Source organism: Urtica dioica, chromosome 1 (assembly GCF_054948205.1).
Source record: "Urtica dioica subsp. dioica isolate 48M chromosome 1, U.dioica_male_clone48M_v1_H2, whole genome shotgun sequence".
In the NCBI taxonomy this organism is placed as follows: domain Eukaryota; kingdom Viridiplantae; phylum Streptophyta; class Magnoliopsida; order Rosales; family Urticaceae; genus Urtica; species Urtica dioica.
In genome coordinates, this window is record NC_142756.1 from 6,708,737 (window position 1) to 6,725,781 (window position 17,045).

Consider the following 17,045-nt stretch of genomic DNA (forward strand, 5'->3'; position numbering starts at 1 on the left):
CTTGACGGTGACAGAGGTCGTAGACGGAGCGCTCGCCGGAGTGGGTTGTACGTGAATCGTCGGAACGGAGCTCGCCGGTGTTGTAATGCTGGAAGTGACGAAGAAGAAAAGTCGGAGTCGTAGGCCTCTCGACGATGATGTATGTTCTAGGTGGAGCACTCGTAGGAGTGTGGTGAATGGCTCTGCGGAGTGGCGTGGTGGTGAAGCTCGTCGGAGTCGAAAGACCGCTCGACGGTGACGGCGGTCGTGGATGCTCGCCGGCGCTGAGTGAAGCTTGTCAGAGTCGAACGACCGCTCGACGGTGACGACGGTCGTGGATGCTCGCCGGCGCTGAGTGATTGTTGGGGCCCGAGCGGTGGTTGATTGCAAAGAAGAGAGCTTGGCGGAGGTAAGGTAAAGAAGAAGAAGAAGACAGAGGAAAGAGAGAGGTTGAAGAAGAAGGCTGTAAGGTGACGAAGGGAGAAGAAAAGAAACAGGGATATAGGTTTAAAATTAAAACCTGAGTCTGATTATTATTATAATTGTTACTATTTTTTTTAAAAGGGTTGTACCGTGGTACAGAAAAATAGTACCGTGGTACACAAAAACGAGCTCTCTGGAAATTGTTGCAGACCGTGGTACATGCACCTGTACCGTGGTATTAATTTTTTTTTCCAGTAGCTGTACCGGGGTACAGTACCGCAGTACTGCTACTGAGGTAGACTTTTTTTTTTACAAGAAGAAAAGAGAAAATTACCAAAAATAAAAATGAGACTCGAGTTACCTCCCGAGCAGCGCTTAGTTTAACGTCCTCAGCCCGACGTGGATTGAAGAAAAATTGATTTATGGGTTGTAGATGGGGTTAGTGCGCTCTACGTCCTCGACGGTGTGCGCGTTGCTCAACTCATAATATGGTTTGAGACGGTGGCCGTTCACTTTAAAGATTTTTCATATACTAAGACTCTGAATCTCAACGGCACCATGAGAAAACACGTTAGCGATAAGATAAGGACCCATCCAACGAGAGCGTAACTCACGTGGAAAGAGCTTGAGACGTGAATCGAAGAGTAGTACTTTTTGGCCGATGACAAAGTTTTTCCGTGAGACATGGCAGTCGTGGAATGCTTTAGTTTCCTCTTTATAAATTTTTGCGTTGTCATATGCGTCATTGCGAATCTCCTCTAGTTCATGGAGTTGAAGCTTTCGATGAGTCCCGGCGGCATCGATATTCATGTTGCATTGTTTCACTGCCCACCAAGCTTTGTGCTCCAATTCGACAGGTAAGTGGCAAGGTTTACCATAAATAAGTCGATATGGAGACATGCTGATGGGTGTCTTGTATGCCGTGCAATATGCCCATCAAGCATCGTCTAGTCGAGCGCTCCAATCTTTTCGATTTGGATTAACCGTATTCTCTAGGATTGACTTTACCTCCCGATTTGAGATCTCTGTTTGACCGTTGGTTTGCGGGTGGTAGGCGAGTGATGTCTTGTGAGTGACGTTATAGCGCTTGAGAAGGGCCTCGATTGAGCAATTGCAGAAATAAGACCCACGGTCACTAATCAGCACTTTTGGAGCGCCTGCCTCGAAAACACCTGGGATTTCAGAAAATCTACAACAACTTTGGAATCATCAGTTCGGGTCGCACATGCTTCAACCCATTTTGACACATAATCAACAATGAGCACGATATAGAGATTGCCAAAAGAAGATGGGAAATGTCCCATGAAATCAATGCCCCAAACGTAAAATTTTTTGATGATAAGGATCGAAGTTTGGAGCATTTGATTTCGTGGGCCGATGTTACCTGTTCGCTGACACCGATCACATGATTTGCAGAAGAGATAGGCATCATTGAATAATGAAGGCAAATAGAACCCGCTTTCGAGCACCTTAGACGCTGTTCTCTTCGGTCCAAAATGTCCACCACATGCATATGAGTGGCAAAATTGTAGGATCGAGTTGAATTCGGACTCAGGTACGCATCTTCAGATGATTTGGTCAGCTCCTTGTTTCCATAAATATGGATTGTCCCAAAGATAGTGCTTGGCGTCGCTTTGAGCTTGTCTTTTTGAGCCTTGTGAATGACTCGGGAAACTCATTTGTGGCCAAGAAATTCACCAAGTCAGCGAACTAAGGGGTCTCGCTAGTGATTGCAATGAGTTGCTCATCGGGAAAGACATCTTGGATTGGTAGGGAGTCATCGTCGAGCACCATGCGACTCAAGTGGTCGGTCACCACATTCTCGGTCCCCTTCGTGTCTTTAATTTCCAAGTCGAATTCTTGTAAGAGAAGGATCCAACGAATGAGATGAGGTTTTGCGTCTTTCTTTGTCAAAAGGTACCTAAGTGCTGCATGATCAGAGTAAACCACAACTTTGGAGACAATTAGATATGATCGAAATTTTTCTAATGCAAATATCACAGCCAATAGTTCCTTTTCAGTCGTGGTGTAATTGAGTTGGTCGTCATCAAGTTTCCGAGAGGCATAGTAAATGGCATGCGGTGCTCTCCCGATCCTCTATCCTAACACTGCTCCAATAGCGTAGTCATTCGCGTCACACATAAGTTCAAATGGAAGGTCCCAGTTTGGTGGTTAAATGACAAGGGCAATTGTGAGATGGTCCTTCAATGAGTGGAATGTCGTCAAGCACTTTTCGTCAAATTCAAATGTGACATCCTTCTGGAGCAGCTTACAAAGTGGCAACGCAATCTTCGAAAAATATTTTATGAACTTGCGATAGAAACTTGCATGACCAAGAAACGAACGGATCTCCTTCACCGAAGTGGGTGGTGGTAAGGAACGCAAAGTGCCTATTTTAGCCTTATCAACCTCAATTCCTCTTTCAGAAATAACACATGCCATAACAATATTCCTTGTTTAACCATAAAATGACATTTTTCCCAATTCAAAACAAGGTTAGTTTCAGTGCAACGTGTAAGGATCAGAGAAAGATTGTCTAAGCATTTATCAAAAGAATCTCCATAAACACTAAAATCGTCCATAAACACCTCAATAATATTTTCCAAGTAATCAGAGAAAATACTTACCATGCATCTTTGGAATGTGGTGGAGGCGTTACACAGCCCAAATGGCATTCGGCGATATGCAAAGGTACCGAATAGATATGTGAATGTCGTCCTTTCTTGGTCCTTTGGCGCAATGGCAATCTGGTTGTAACCGGAGTAGCCATCGAGGAAGCAGTAGTTAGAATGACCGGCTAGTCTTTCAAGCATCTGATCAATGAATGGCAATGTGAAGTGGTCTTTGCGTGTCGCAGTGTTGAGCTTTCGATAGTCGATGCAAACACGTCACCCGGTTTGAACTCATTGTGGCACTAACTCGTTCTTGTCGTTCTCCACAACCGTGATTCCCGACTTCTTTGGTACCACTTGGACCGGGCTTACCCATATGCTGTCGGAAATAGGGCAAATGATGACCACACTGAGGAGCTTCAATATCTCCTTTTTCACCACATCCATCATTGGTGGATTGAGTCGTCGTTGTGCATCTCGAGTGGATTTAGAACCTTCTTCCATGAATATGTATGCATGCAACGAGATGGGCTTATTCCCTTGATGTCGGCGATTGTCCACCCAATTGCTGTCTTATTCTCCTTGAGTACCCTAATGAGTCGCTCCTCTTGGGTCGAGGTGAGACCATTGGCGATGATGACAGGTAGTGTTTCGTTCTCACCCAAAAACACGTGCTTGAGATGTTCGGGCAGTTTCTTGAGCTCTAGAATCGGTGACTGCACAACATAAGGTAGAGGTTTCTCGTTAGTTAATTGAAATTCTATGAAAGACAACTCATGCCTTATCGATGATGTCGTGTATTCTAGTTCTTCCACCATATGTCGCACTTCTTTTGTGCACAAGTCATTTTTTCGACATTACTTTCTCGAATTGCAACCTCTAACTCATCCTCGCCACTAATATCTAACAGTTTTTGGGAAAGGGAGTCGATGACATCGATGGAACAAATTGTGTGGACGTCGCTAGGATATCTCATCGCCTCGAATATGTTGAAGCTAATGACATTTCCATCAAACTCCATTGAGAGGATTCCGCTATGAACATCTATTTTTGTTCTGGCGGTCTTCAAAAATGGTCATCCCTACAAGATATGACATGGATTGGATGATTTGTCATCATCCATCTCCAAGATATAAAAGTCGGCTGGGAAAACCAATTCGTTGACATGCACTAAGACATCTTCAAGCACACCTACGAGGTAGACATTAGAACGATCAGCAAGTGATATAACAAAACCAGTTTCTTCTAGAGGTCCTAGATTTAAATCCTTATAAATAGAATGGGGCATGACATTTATTGATGCTTCAAGATCGAACATGCATCTATCAAACCTTGTATTGCCAATCTTGCAAGGTATAGTAAACGTACCTGGGTCCTTGCATTTTGGGGGAATTTTTTGTTGAAGAACGGCAGAAACATTCTCCCCTATACTTACCTTTTTGTTCCCACATAATTTCCTTTTGTTGGTGCATAGCTCTTTCAAGAATCTCGTATAGCGGGGTACTTGCTTGATGGCTTCAAGAATCTCGTATAGCACACCTACGAGGTAGACATTAGAACGATCGGCAAGTGATATAACAAAACCAGTTTCTTCTAGAGGTCCTAGATTTAAATCCTTATAAATAGAATGGTGCATGACATTTATTGATGCTTCAAGATCGAACATGCATCTATCAAACCTTGTATTTCCAATCTTGCAAGGTATAGTAAACGTATCTGGGTCCTTGCATTTTGGGGGAAGTTTTCGTTGAAGAACGGCAGAAACATTCTCCCCTATACTTACCTTTTCGTTCCCACATAATTTCCTTTTGTTGGTGCATAGCTCTTTCAAGAATCTCGTATAGCGGGGTACTTGCTTGATGGCTTCAAGTAATGGAATGTTCACTTCAAATTTTCGGAAGATGTCAAGAATCTCTTTGTCTGCATCATCCTTCTTTGATTTTCGAAGCCTACTAGGAAAAGGAGTGGCGTGAGATAAGGATTGACAATAGGGTTAGAGACACTTACCCGAGATTTGAGAACGGAAGAATCTTTCTCGGGGAGTTTAGATTCCTCGGTGGTTGGTCTTACCACACCTTGTGAAGGTGGTGCCAAAGGTTGGGCATTTCCCACTTGTGTCTCGCTGCGAAGTGTGATCGCGCTTGCATTCTCCCTCGGGTTCTTCTTTGATTGTGATGGTAATTTACCAATCGAATTTTGTGCTTCCAAACGGCTTAAAGAAGTGGCCATTTGTCTAATTGTGTTCTCTTAGTGTCGGAGTTGGCTCTCAGTGCTTTGTTGAAATTGCAATGTATTGCTTGCAAGAGTGTGCACAATGTCTTCGAGTGATTGCTTTTGACCTCTGTATCTGAAATTTGGGTGATCTTTCCATCCTTCATTGAAAGTGTTGGAGAAAGGATCTCGCTGCCTTGGTTGCCCTTGGAATCCACCGATAGCATTTGCTTGTTCTGATTCACTTTCTTGAAGTGTTGGGCACGCATCCGTCTGGTGGCCCATCATGTAGAAAATTCCACAAGTCTTGGGATTTTGTGCCAAAGCCAATGGTTGCACAAAAGAGATAAGTTGTGAGACTTGTTGTTCGAGTTGATTGTTACTTACCTCTTTCACCGCTCGGGTTGCATCATTGCGGACATAAAATTGTTGAGAGTTTGCAGCCATATTGGCGATGAGAGTCTCGCTGCTTCTGGAGTCTTGTCCACTAGTGCTCCTCCACTTGCCGCGTCGATCATACTCATTTCCATTGGTAGAAGTCCTTCGTAAAAATATTGAACGAGGAGTTAATCGGTGATTTGGTGATGAGGGAAACTAGCACATAACTTCTAGTACCGCTCCCAATACTCATAAAGCGATTCTCCATGTTGTTGTCGGATTCTACATATCTCCTTGCGGATGGTAGCGACTTTCGATGCAGGAAAATTTTTCTCGAGGAAGAGACGCTTCATTTGGTTCCATGTCGTCACTAATCCGGAGGGTAGATAGTAAACCCATTCCTTCACAGCATCCACAAGTGTGAAAGGAAAAACGATGAGCATGATTTGCTCATCCGCGATACCAGCCGGTCTCATACTTGAACAAACCATGTGGAACTCCTTAAGATGTTTGTTCGGATCTTCTCATGCGAGACCATAAAAGCGAGGCAAGAAATGGATTAGTCCAGAATTTACCTCGAGTGCCAGGTAGGTGATGCACAACGGCTGCACATCACCATCTGGTGTTGCTAACTCTTTAAGAGTCCTTTGTTGGTGTGCCATTGGATATTCCGATTTAATTGAGTCAGAGTCGGAATCGGAGTCGGATGGCAAGAGGAATGTGATGTGCTTTGAAATGTGTCGGGGCAGTGAGTGTTCTGGACGAACTTGAGGTAGAGATGTATTCTTTGAGTCGTACGACTCGTTCTCTTAAGTCGTCTGTGGACATAAAGATCATGAAACAAGAAAATCAATAAGATTAAATAAAAGGTCCCAGCCAACGGCTCCAAAATTTGATGTTGTCGTACCACAATAAAAAATAACCTTAGATAAGACTAACGATACATAAGGGTCGAACCCACAAGGACATAGTGTAATCAATTGATTCTTAATTTCATGAGAAACAAATAAAAGCAGAGAAAATATGGGTTTTTTTAGATTATTAAAATTACTTAAGAAAATTAAATGGAAAAAGACACGATTAAGGTTTCATTCGCTCCCGCAACAATCCTATCCAACTTTGGTTTGACAATGCTCACACAACTCTATTGAAATCAACGTCCACATAAAATCGACACACGCAGCCTATAATCTCCACAATCCTTTGATATTAGCTAATCATGACATTGCGCCGATAAAGAGCCCTAATTGTTAAACAACCTAATGAACACGCGCCTAGATTTAATCTAACAACAACAATGAATTTAGAAAGCGAGACGAACAGAACAATATAAATTCAACGCGTGATTCGATTAATTCCGGTTACTCTTTTCACTACGTGCACAAGATCCTTCCGAAACCCGTACCCGTAGTCGCACCACTAATTACTAGATATCCTAATAATTACGGATTAAAATTGCAAGTATGGCTATGAATAATATAAATTCAACGCGTGATTCAATTAATTCCGGTTACTCTTTTCACTACGTGCACAAGATGCTTGCGAAACCCGTACCCGTAGTCGCACCACTAATTACTAGCAATCCTAATAATTACAGATTAAAATTGCAAGTATGGCTATGAATAATAATATTCCTATCTAGGTGATCAATCCAAACAAAAACACAACAATTCATAAACACTGAACGATTAGAAAATAAATAACAACTTCAATATTAGAAACAAAAGCAAAGTCTACACTAAAATCTTCAATTCATGTTCCGGGATTGAAATTCCCCTTAATCGTTTGGGAATTTAGCTACTCATAATGAAAGATGCACAAAGATAAATAGAATTCATGATAGAGAATAGAGATCAGAAAGAAAAGGAAAAACGGAGAAGATCGATGGCTCTAATCTTCGCTTTGGTGAAGTAATCCTCCAAGTCGAGTCCTCTGTCTCCAAAAGCGTCTCTCTGGTCTTCTAAAGCTCTCCAAATCGCAGTCTAAGTGTGCTAGGTCAAAATCCCGAAGTTCCCTTTTTAATTGGGCTCCGAATGGGCTTTACTTGAGTCGTATTGGGCTTTTAACAGAACTATACCGCGGTACTCGTGTACTGTACCGCGGTACTACCACTGATTCTCACTCCTGTACTGGACTGTTGTACTGCGGTACATCTACTGCTTTGCTCCTCTTCAGTGTGCTGATCCGTTTGCTACCAAAAATTGACATTTTAGCTCCGAACTCTTTCGGATTCACCTAAATACATATAAACACTAAAATTAAAAGATGTTCAATTATAAGCGTGATTTTAAGTTATTACAATGATTAACATGGTGAAGAATGATCACAAAATAATAAGAAGGATTATTTACATCAATGCCCCCTGAACTCCTGCACGTGTAACAATGTGCCCCTTCAATTTGAAAAACGTACACAGCCAACCTTAAAATCCTGCGTCGTGGCAAACTTAGACCTTCTGTTACAAATTCTTGACGGACGTTGGGTGTGTGGTCACATTTTTAGCACGTGACAAGGGAAAGTATCAAAATGCCCCTATCCTTGACGAGTATAAGACGTGATTTGAGAATTTAGGGTTTTGAAATCCCCAAATTAAATCGGTCTCGATGAAAATGGAATCCTCTACGTGTAGAAATAGCGAGTTGATGAGATGTGGTCGGCATGATGAAGCCCAGTCTTCTGGCGATGCTCGTCGACGACCTTATTGTTTCTGTGGATCGCCGAGCCTTCAACGCACAGCGTGGACCGATGAGAACCCAGGACGACGGTTCTATGGTTGTGCTCGGTATAAGGTAAGAAAGACTAATATGTATTGGGACCTTAGTCCTTAGTCCGAAACCATAGAGCCTTATTATCTTAGTCCTTATTGGGACCTTGCAGAGTTTCAAAATGTCTAATACACGACCTTAGTCCTTTCTGTGGATCTCATTGTCATTTGATTGAATTTGCAGAAGGGTGCTTTTACTGGATGTGGTTTTATAGACTGGATCGATCCACGAATGTGTAAGAGATCGATTGAGGTTATACCTGGATTATTGAGAAAGATAAATCGGTATGAAGTTGAACTCGGCAAGGAGAAAGAGTTTGATCGCAGCGACGGAGATGTGAAGGCTTGCTAAAAGAAAGAAAATTGGCGACAAATTGAAGTTGAAACCAAGAAAGTGAAGCTTATGTTGATGATACTTATTGTAGGAGTACTGTATTTAATTGTAGTGAAGTAAAATTAGAGGCCTATGTAATCTAAGTTTTTCTGCTTTGGAATGTAATGAAAATGAACTTAGTCATGTTCAGCTACGTTTTGTATGTGGAGTTGCACTTTAATGACAGTGAACTTATTTACAGCTTTTGAGATAAGAAAGTACCAAAATACAATATGGTTTATAAAGTACCAAAATAGAGGTTCCATACATAGATGTAATGTGCCCGATAGGTTTTAGTACACAAAAAATATGATAGGTTAATCAGAGTTGTTGTTTCACAAAAAAGACATTGATCTTGGCTTCCTAAAGTTAAATCATCTAGAATAGGACCCTTGGCTGCATTCCATTCTCATTTCTTGGCACCATGTTGGTCTGGAATCGTGGACTCCTCTGCACAAGTAATAAGATAAGTTACAAAACAAATGTTGCTTGGCTTTGACTCTGATTGTCACTTACCCTTAAACTTGGAGTCTGGGTTGGAGCAAATGTGGTTTGGGTTTGTCTCTGACTTTGTTGAGTTGGACCAGTAGTGGTTTGGGTTTGTGTTTGACTCTGACTCTGTTCAGTTGGACTTGCAGTGATGGTTTGGCTTTGGGTCTGACTCTGACTCTGTTGAGTTGGACCTGCAGTCGTGGTTTGGCTTTGACCCTGTTCCTGGCTTTGATTTCCATTAGCACTAGTTGTTTGGCGTTGACCCTGTTCCTGGCTTTGATTTCCAGTATCACCGGTTGATTGGCGTTGATGATGGTCCTGGCTTTCATTTCCACTAGCACCGGTCTTCTTTTGTCGTCTCTGTGCAAAGAAACAAGTAAATTAAAGACTGAACAAGTAAACAACAACTAAAGATGAACAGAAGCTTACCAACTGTTCTTGACTCCTTCTGAAACAAGTCTTTACATTATGTCCATTCTCACCACACTGTGAGCATTTTATGGTGATGTACTTCCTTGCTATCCTAGTTGCACCAGGAGGAATAACTTCATCATGCTCAACACGTCGAAGCTTTTTTGGCCTTCCTGGTTGAGCTCGGTCAGGTGGGCATGACATTGGTGTTTTCCCTGTTTTCGGCCATTGCTCCTGTGGATTAATCGGATTGATCTTGTATTTGTACGTGTTTTCATACACTTCCTTTTTGTACATGTCGGATACATATGTCACTGGATTCTCTTGCTTTTGCCAGATGCATGAAATGGCGTGTACACAAGGTATACCTGAATAATACCTGAACAACAAGTAATATTGTTGAAGTTTAGAGAGAGAAGATAAAGAAAGAGAGAATCGGAGAAGAGAGAGAGAGTGTTCCGAGACTTTGAATATTTCTTGTATTTAATATTAATTTGTATCACCTATTTATACATAAGGTGGGTACAAGAGAGAGTGTAATAAATACATGTGTAAAAACTACTTCTAGGAAAAAGAGAATAATAAATATACACAGAGAGCAAGACATCGGAAATAACATGAGAAATAAATGCAACAATTTCCCATGAGGAATGAGTTCCAAGGAGAGGACTTCCGAGGCAAGCTCGACGCGGAAGGGCGAGCTGACGAGCTCGACGCGGAAGGGCGAGCTGACAAGCTCGACGCAGAAGGGCGAGCTGACGAGCTCGATTTCAAGACTCCCCCTCAAGCTTGACTGTATATGTTGAGGAGGCCAAGCTTGCTACATAGCTCGGAAAAGGTTGCTCGCGGAAGGGCTTTGGTGAGAATGTCGGCGAGCTGATGACCTGACGGAATGTATTCCATATCGATTATTTTTTCTTCAATCTTTTCACTGATGAAGTATCGGTCGATCTCGATATGTTTTGTTCTGTCATGATGGACTGGATTTTTGGCTATGCTGAGAGCAGCTTGATTATCGCAAAAGAGATTGATTGGACCTTCGGTGATGATCTTGAGGTCGTCGAGAACTCTCTTCAGCCAGATGCCTTCACATACTCCACTTGCTAAGGACCTGAGCTGGGCTTCAGCACTACTTCTTGAGACAACGGACTGCTTCTTGCTTCTCCAGGTAACAAGATTTCCCCAGACGTATATGCACATGCCTGATGTTGATCGTCTGTCTGGAACATATCCGGCCCAGTCTGCATCTGTGAATACTTCGACACCTCGACTTCGTCTTTTCTTGAAGGAGAGACCAGTCCCTGGGGCAGATTTGAGGTATTAAAGAATCCTCATGACTGCGTCCATGTGAGTTTCTGAGGGATTACTCATGAATCGACTTACCATACTCACTGCAAATCCAATATCTGGTCTCGTGTGAGTTAGGTAGATGAGTTTTCCTACGAGCTGCTGAAATCTTTCTTTGTCGGTGGCGGCCTCATTGGTGCGAGCTAGAAGTTTCACATTGGCATCCATCGGAGTGTCAACTGGTTTGCAGCCAAGCATGCCAGTTTCTTTGAGGAGATCCAACGTGTACTTGCGCTGGGAAACAGAGATGCCCTTTTCTGATCGAGCTACCTCCATGCCGAGGAAGTATCGTAGGCTGCCGAGGTCCTTGACTTCGAACTCAGATGACAAAGTTTGCTTCAGCCTCCTGATCTCTTCCAGGTCGTCTCCGGTGATGACTATATCGTCCACATACACACTAAGAATGGTGTGCTTGCCTTGTGTGGAGATTTTTTAGAAGAGTGTTGGATCAGCTTGACTCTGCTCGTAGTCACAACGTTTGAGCACGTTGGTGAATTTTCCGAACCATGCTCGAGGGGACTGTTTTAGTCCATATAGTGACTTCTTGAGTTTGCAAACTTTATTGGCTCCTTGATCTTTGTCAAATCCTGGTGGGAGTTGCATGTAGACTTCATCTTCCAGTTCGCCGTTTAGAAAAACATTCTTTACATCGAGCTGGATGAGAGGCCAATCTAAGTTAGCTGCTAGTGAAAGGAGGATTCTGATGGTATTGAACTTTGCAACTGGAGCGAATGTTTCTTGATAGTCAATGCCATACGCCTGCGTGTACCCTTTTGCGACAAGTCGGGCTTTGTATCTCTCCACTATCCCATCTGGATTGTGTTTGATGGTGAAGAGCCATCTACATCCAACAGTTCGCTTGCCTGGTGGTAGCTCGACGATATCCCACGTATCATCTTTTCGAGGGCTTGGATCTCAGCATGACTTGCGTCTCGCCACTCGGAACTTTGAAGGGCTTCCTCGATGGAGTTCAACACTTTTCCATCATCTAACTTCGCCACATAGGCTTGGTAGCTCATAGATAAATTCTCATAGTACACGTAATCTGCCATCCTGTATTGAGCACACGACCGAGGAGGTTTTCTCAATGCAATGGGTAAGTCTGGAGATTCGATGTTACCTTGTTCAATAGTGTTGTGGTTCAGGTTCGGAGAGACATCTTGGTCGCGAGCTTGTACCGGACTCTGGGTGATATTCAGTTCGCATGGAGAGGGTTCAGAGGCTTGCGAGCTGGGAATTTCTTGAACAGGTGAGGTCGGCGAGCTAGGAATTTCTGGAACATGTGAGGTCGGATTTTGAGGCGAGCTGGGCGAGCTAGGAATTTCTGGAACATGTGAGGTCGGATTTTGAGGCGAGCTGAATTCTGGGTTTATGATGAGCCAATTTGGGAAGTCATTTTCGTCATTCTCCCCCTGACGAGCTGAATTGGCGAAGTAAGGACTGAACTCATGAAAAGATAGATCCATTGAGACTATGAATTTTTGTGATCGGGGTTCATAGCATTTGTAGCCTTTCTGGGTTGCTGAATAGCCAAGGAAGATGCATTTGAGCGATTTTGGTTCAAGTTTACCTTGGCCATAAGAATGGGTGAAGACTGAACAGCCGAACACTTTCGCAGGTAGGGTATGTCTCTAGTAGGACTTGAGATGAGATTTTATAGCCAAGGACACGAGATGGCATTCTGTTTATGAGGTAGGTGGCTGTGAGGACTGCTTCTCCCCAGAAGTGAGATGGGACGTTTGAGGAGAACATGATGGCTCTGGCGACCTCGAGAATGTGTCGATTTTTCCGCTCGGCTACCCCATTTTGTTGCGGGGTATGAACGCACGAGCTGGAGTGAATTATGCCATGTGTTTTGAAGAAATCGCCGAGCTCATAATTAAAGTAATCTCGAGCGTTGTCAGTGTGGACAATTTGAATGGATGTGTCGAACTGTGTTTGGACCATTTTGTGAAAGGTTTTGAATAGATTGGATGTTTCAGATTTTTGTTTCATCATGTATATCCAACTGAGTCTAGTGTGGTCGTCAACAAAGAGAAGGAACCATCGAACTCCAGTGATATTGGGAACTTTTGAGGGCCCCCATATATCATTGAGAATTGTGGCAAAAGGACGAGATGGTTTGTACGAGGTGGGGTGATACGAGCTTCGAGAATGTTTAGCGAACTCACACATGTCACACTGAATGGAATTGATATTTTTATTGATAAACAAAGAAGGAAACATTCTTTTTAGATACATGAAATTTGGATGCCCTAGTCTAAGGTGATTGAGCATGATCTCTTTGTACTTGGGTGAATGTTGGGCGAGCTGACACATGGCGGGCTGATCTGGCTTGATGACATAGAGTCCGGTACTCAGCTCGGCATTACCAATCTGTCTCCCCGTGACCTGTTCCTGAAACACACATGAACTTCCATAAAAAATAGTTCGGCACTTAGAGTCTTGGTTGATCTTATGCACAGATAAGAGATTGCATTGCAGTTGAGGCACAAAGAACACCGAGTCTAGCCTCATGGACTTCGTCAAGACAACGGTGCCAATACCAGTGACTTGAGTTTTGGCTCCGTTAGCGATGGTGACTGATATGCTTTTATGGCAAGCGGAGTAAGTTGTGAATAGATTTCGATTACAGTCATGTGATCAGTGGCACCGGAGTCGACAATCCATGCTGTGGGATTCTTTGAGCTTACCTTGAGGGCTCTAGGAGAGTTACCTAGAGGGCCAATGCTCGAGTGTTCTCCACTGAGTTGGACTTGTTGAAGAAGCTTCTGGAGAATAGCGCGCTGGTCGTTGCTGAAGGGAGATGAGTCTGAGGTCGAGGTCGAGGCAGCGGACGAGGTGGATACTAAGTTTCCAACTGAGTTAGGATCCTTAGTATCTTGGGTAGACTTCGAGCTCGGTGGTTTCCCATGCAGTTTCCAGCAGGTTTCTCGGAGGTGTCCAGGTCGTCTGCAATGATCGCAGTAGGGGCGAGGTTTGCGAGGTTTCTCTGTTGAGACGCGGGCTGCAAGAACTTCGTCTCCATGTGTGGTGAGGGCGGACGAGTCTGAGGATGAGCCCGGAAGTGAGCTCGATTTGATAACTCCCAGTATGAGTTTTCTCGTGTCTGACCGCGGAGAAGGCTTCACGGAGAGATGGTAGTGGTTTTGTACTAAGTATCCGACCTCTGACCTCATCAAGGTCTTGTTGAGGCCGGATAGTAGTTTAAACACACGTTTGGTCTCCACTATCCTGCGGTAGATTTTTGAGTCTTCGGAGCTGGTCCACTGGTGCTGTTCGTAGAGGTCGATCTTCTGCCATAGATGTGTGAGCAAGCTGAAGAACTGAGTAACAGACATCTCTCCTTGACGTAGGTCATGGAGAGTGTTCTCAGTTTCAAACAGCTCGGACATATCTTCTGAGTTGGAGAAGATTTCTCTAGCAGCTTGCCAGATTTCTGCTGCCGTTCGGTAAAGGAGGAAGGTTTCTCCGATTTCGGGGAGCATAGAGTTTATGAGCCAGGACATCACCATGCTGTTTTCGGCCTTCCAACTCTTGAACGTCGGATCTTCGATCATAGGAGATGTGGCCACGCCTGTGAGGTAGTCATCTTTACCTCGTCCCGATATGAACATGAGCACAGATTGAGACCACTGTAGGAAGTTGTGGCCATTGAGTTTGTGGCTCGTGATATGTTGGGAGAAGGATTCAGATTGCGACTGAGTGGGCGTGGTCTGAGTGGTGTTCATGATGGTTGATTTTCCCTGCTCTGATACCATGTTGAAGTTTAGAGAGAGAAGATAAAGAAAGAGAGAATCGGAGAAGAGAGAGAGTGTTCCGAGACTTTGAATATTTCTTGTATTTAATATTAATTTGTATCACCTATTTATACATAAGGTGGGTACAAGAGAGAGTGTAATAAATACATGCGTAAAAACTACTTCTAGGAAAAAGAGAATAATAAATATACACAGAGAGCAAGACATCGGAAATAACATGAGAAATAAATGCAACAATTTCCCATGAGGAATGAGTTCCAAGGAGAGGACTTCCGAGGCAAGCTCGACGCGGAAGGGCGAGCTGACGAGCTCGACGCGGAAGGGCGAGCTGACGAGCTCGATTTCAACAAATATCATTACCATGCCATAGACATACCTGAAAGATCCTACCTTTTGCAAGAACAACTTTTGTTGTTTAGGTCAACTGCATACATTGACCCGTACATATTTGTAACCTGGTACCGACCTCCTCCAGCCCATAATGCAATATTCTCGGCCGATTGAATTTTATTTTTCTCATAAATCTTTGAGACCCGCTGTCCTAACTCACAATGCCATTTGGAAGCAGCAATTCTCTGTTTTGTGAATCGTTGTAGGATGTATAGTCTGATTCGTTCAAGCATTGAAAAAATTGATTTTTGTCTTGCTATAAGGATGGACCTATACAGTAGACATTAAACACTTGTTAGTTCATGTATTGGCTCCAAAGAGAATGCAACTTGTTATACCTGGTTCCATTGAAGCATTCACATAGATTGTTCAAAAGGATGTCACATTTCGGAGTGGTTCTAAACCCACTCCTTGCCCAATGGCTTGTACCCTTCTCGATTAGCCACTCATATGCTTTGTCGTCCTCGGCTTTAATGAGATCCATTTCAGCATGAAATCTCTCAACTGAATATTGCATTGATGCTGTCATCATTTGTTGCTTTAAGAACTGACCCTTGAAACCCTGTAAAGATTTTGTTTATCAAATTAGTAACAGTTATGTTATGTTTACTAAATACAAGTAAGGAAGATGTTCTAACCTTGGTAAAGTTACCCTGCAGATGTCTTGCACAATGGCGATGCTCAGCCTTTACTGAACCTTCTTCCCATAGACTATTTAAGGCCTCTTTCAACCCCTTATGCTTGTCTGTGATGAAAGTCCAATGATGGCCATTGTTTATTTGCACATCCTCTTTAAGCCACTGAAGAAACCACGTCCAAGTTGATTTCCCCTCGGACTCAACAACAGCAAATGCTATAGGGAACATACTGTTATTAGCATCAATCCCTATTGCAGTCAACAGTTGGCCTGTATGGTGTCCTTTAATGTGGCAACCGGAACTCACCAATGACTGGTCTGCAACTTCTAAACCCACTCTTGCACCCCTCATAGCAAATGTATACTCTCTTGAACACATGGTTTCCTTCATGGTCAACATCACAGTCAAACTCAACAGTTGACCCCGGGTTAGACCTTTTGATCTCAGCTCCGTAATCCCAAAGAAGAGCATACTGCTTCTCATAAGTCCCTTGAATAACAAGTTCTGCAGCTTTCTTTGCTCTATATGCCTTCATCCTAGAACACTCCAAAATATAGTCTCGTTGTACCTTGCTCATAAAATTTGATGCTGACCATGACTCATTGTCTTGGAAGTCCTGCAAATACGTCTTCGACAGCCAGACAGATGTTGCAAATCTGTTTTTGTTCGTCCTTGCACATGTATGTTCACCTCTGAATGTTTTGATCATCCATGTTGATGTATTGCCAACACATGATGCAAAGCATACCCAATTACAATTAGGGCCTCTGCACTCGGCACGTACTTTGTTAACATCATTCTTCTTAAAGTATATTTCTTTTCCAGCCTTTATTGAATACTCTTTGATTGCGTCCTTAAACACTTTACCACTCGGGAACACTAGTCCAAGCTTGAACTCCGGATTGCGCATATCAGTGTCTGGTCTAAACTCCGGGAACTTGGGTAATTTCTTCTTTGGATATCGTCGTGACAACTTATAGTACTACTGCCTCCTTCTTCTTCTTCACTCTCTGACTCGTCACGTATCCTCACATCGAACTCATCTTCGTAGTCACTGTCTTCAATCAGCTCTTCAGTGACTTGGCATTTCCCTTTGTTATTCACCCTACCGAGTCCGACATCTATCCATTGTCCATCAATGCCAACTTCATCTTCACTGCGTTCATATCCACTATCTTCTTCTACCGGACCTTGCTCTTATACATCATCTTCTTCTTGCTCTTCTACATCATCTTCTTCTTGCTGATCTTCTTCAACTACTTGGTC

At 43.2% G+C, this 17,045-nt stretch overlaps 2 pseudogenes; both read right to left on the reverse strand.

The window, feature by feature from the left end:
* Positions 1-146: 146 nt before the first annotated feature.
* Positions 147-1,706, reverse strand: LOC149406834 (uncharacterized; annotated as a pseudogene).
* Positions 1,707-2,112: 406 nt separating this feature from the next.
* On the reverse strand, positions 2,113-6,265 carry LOC149406835 (uncharacterized; annotated as a pseudogene).
* Between the last annotated feature and the right edge of the window lie 10,780 nt (positions 6,266-17,045).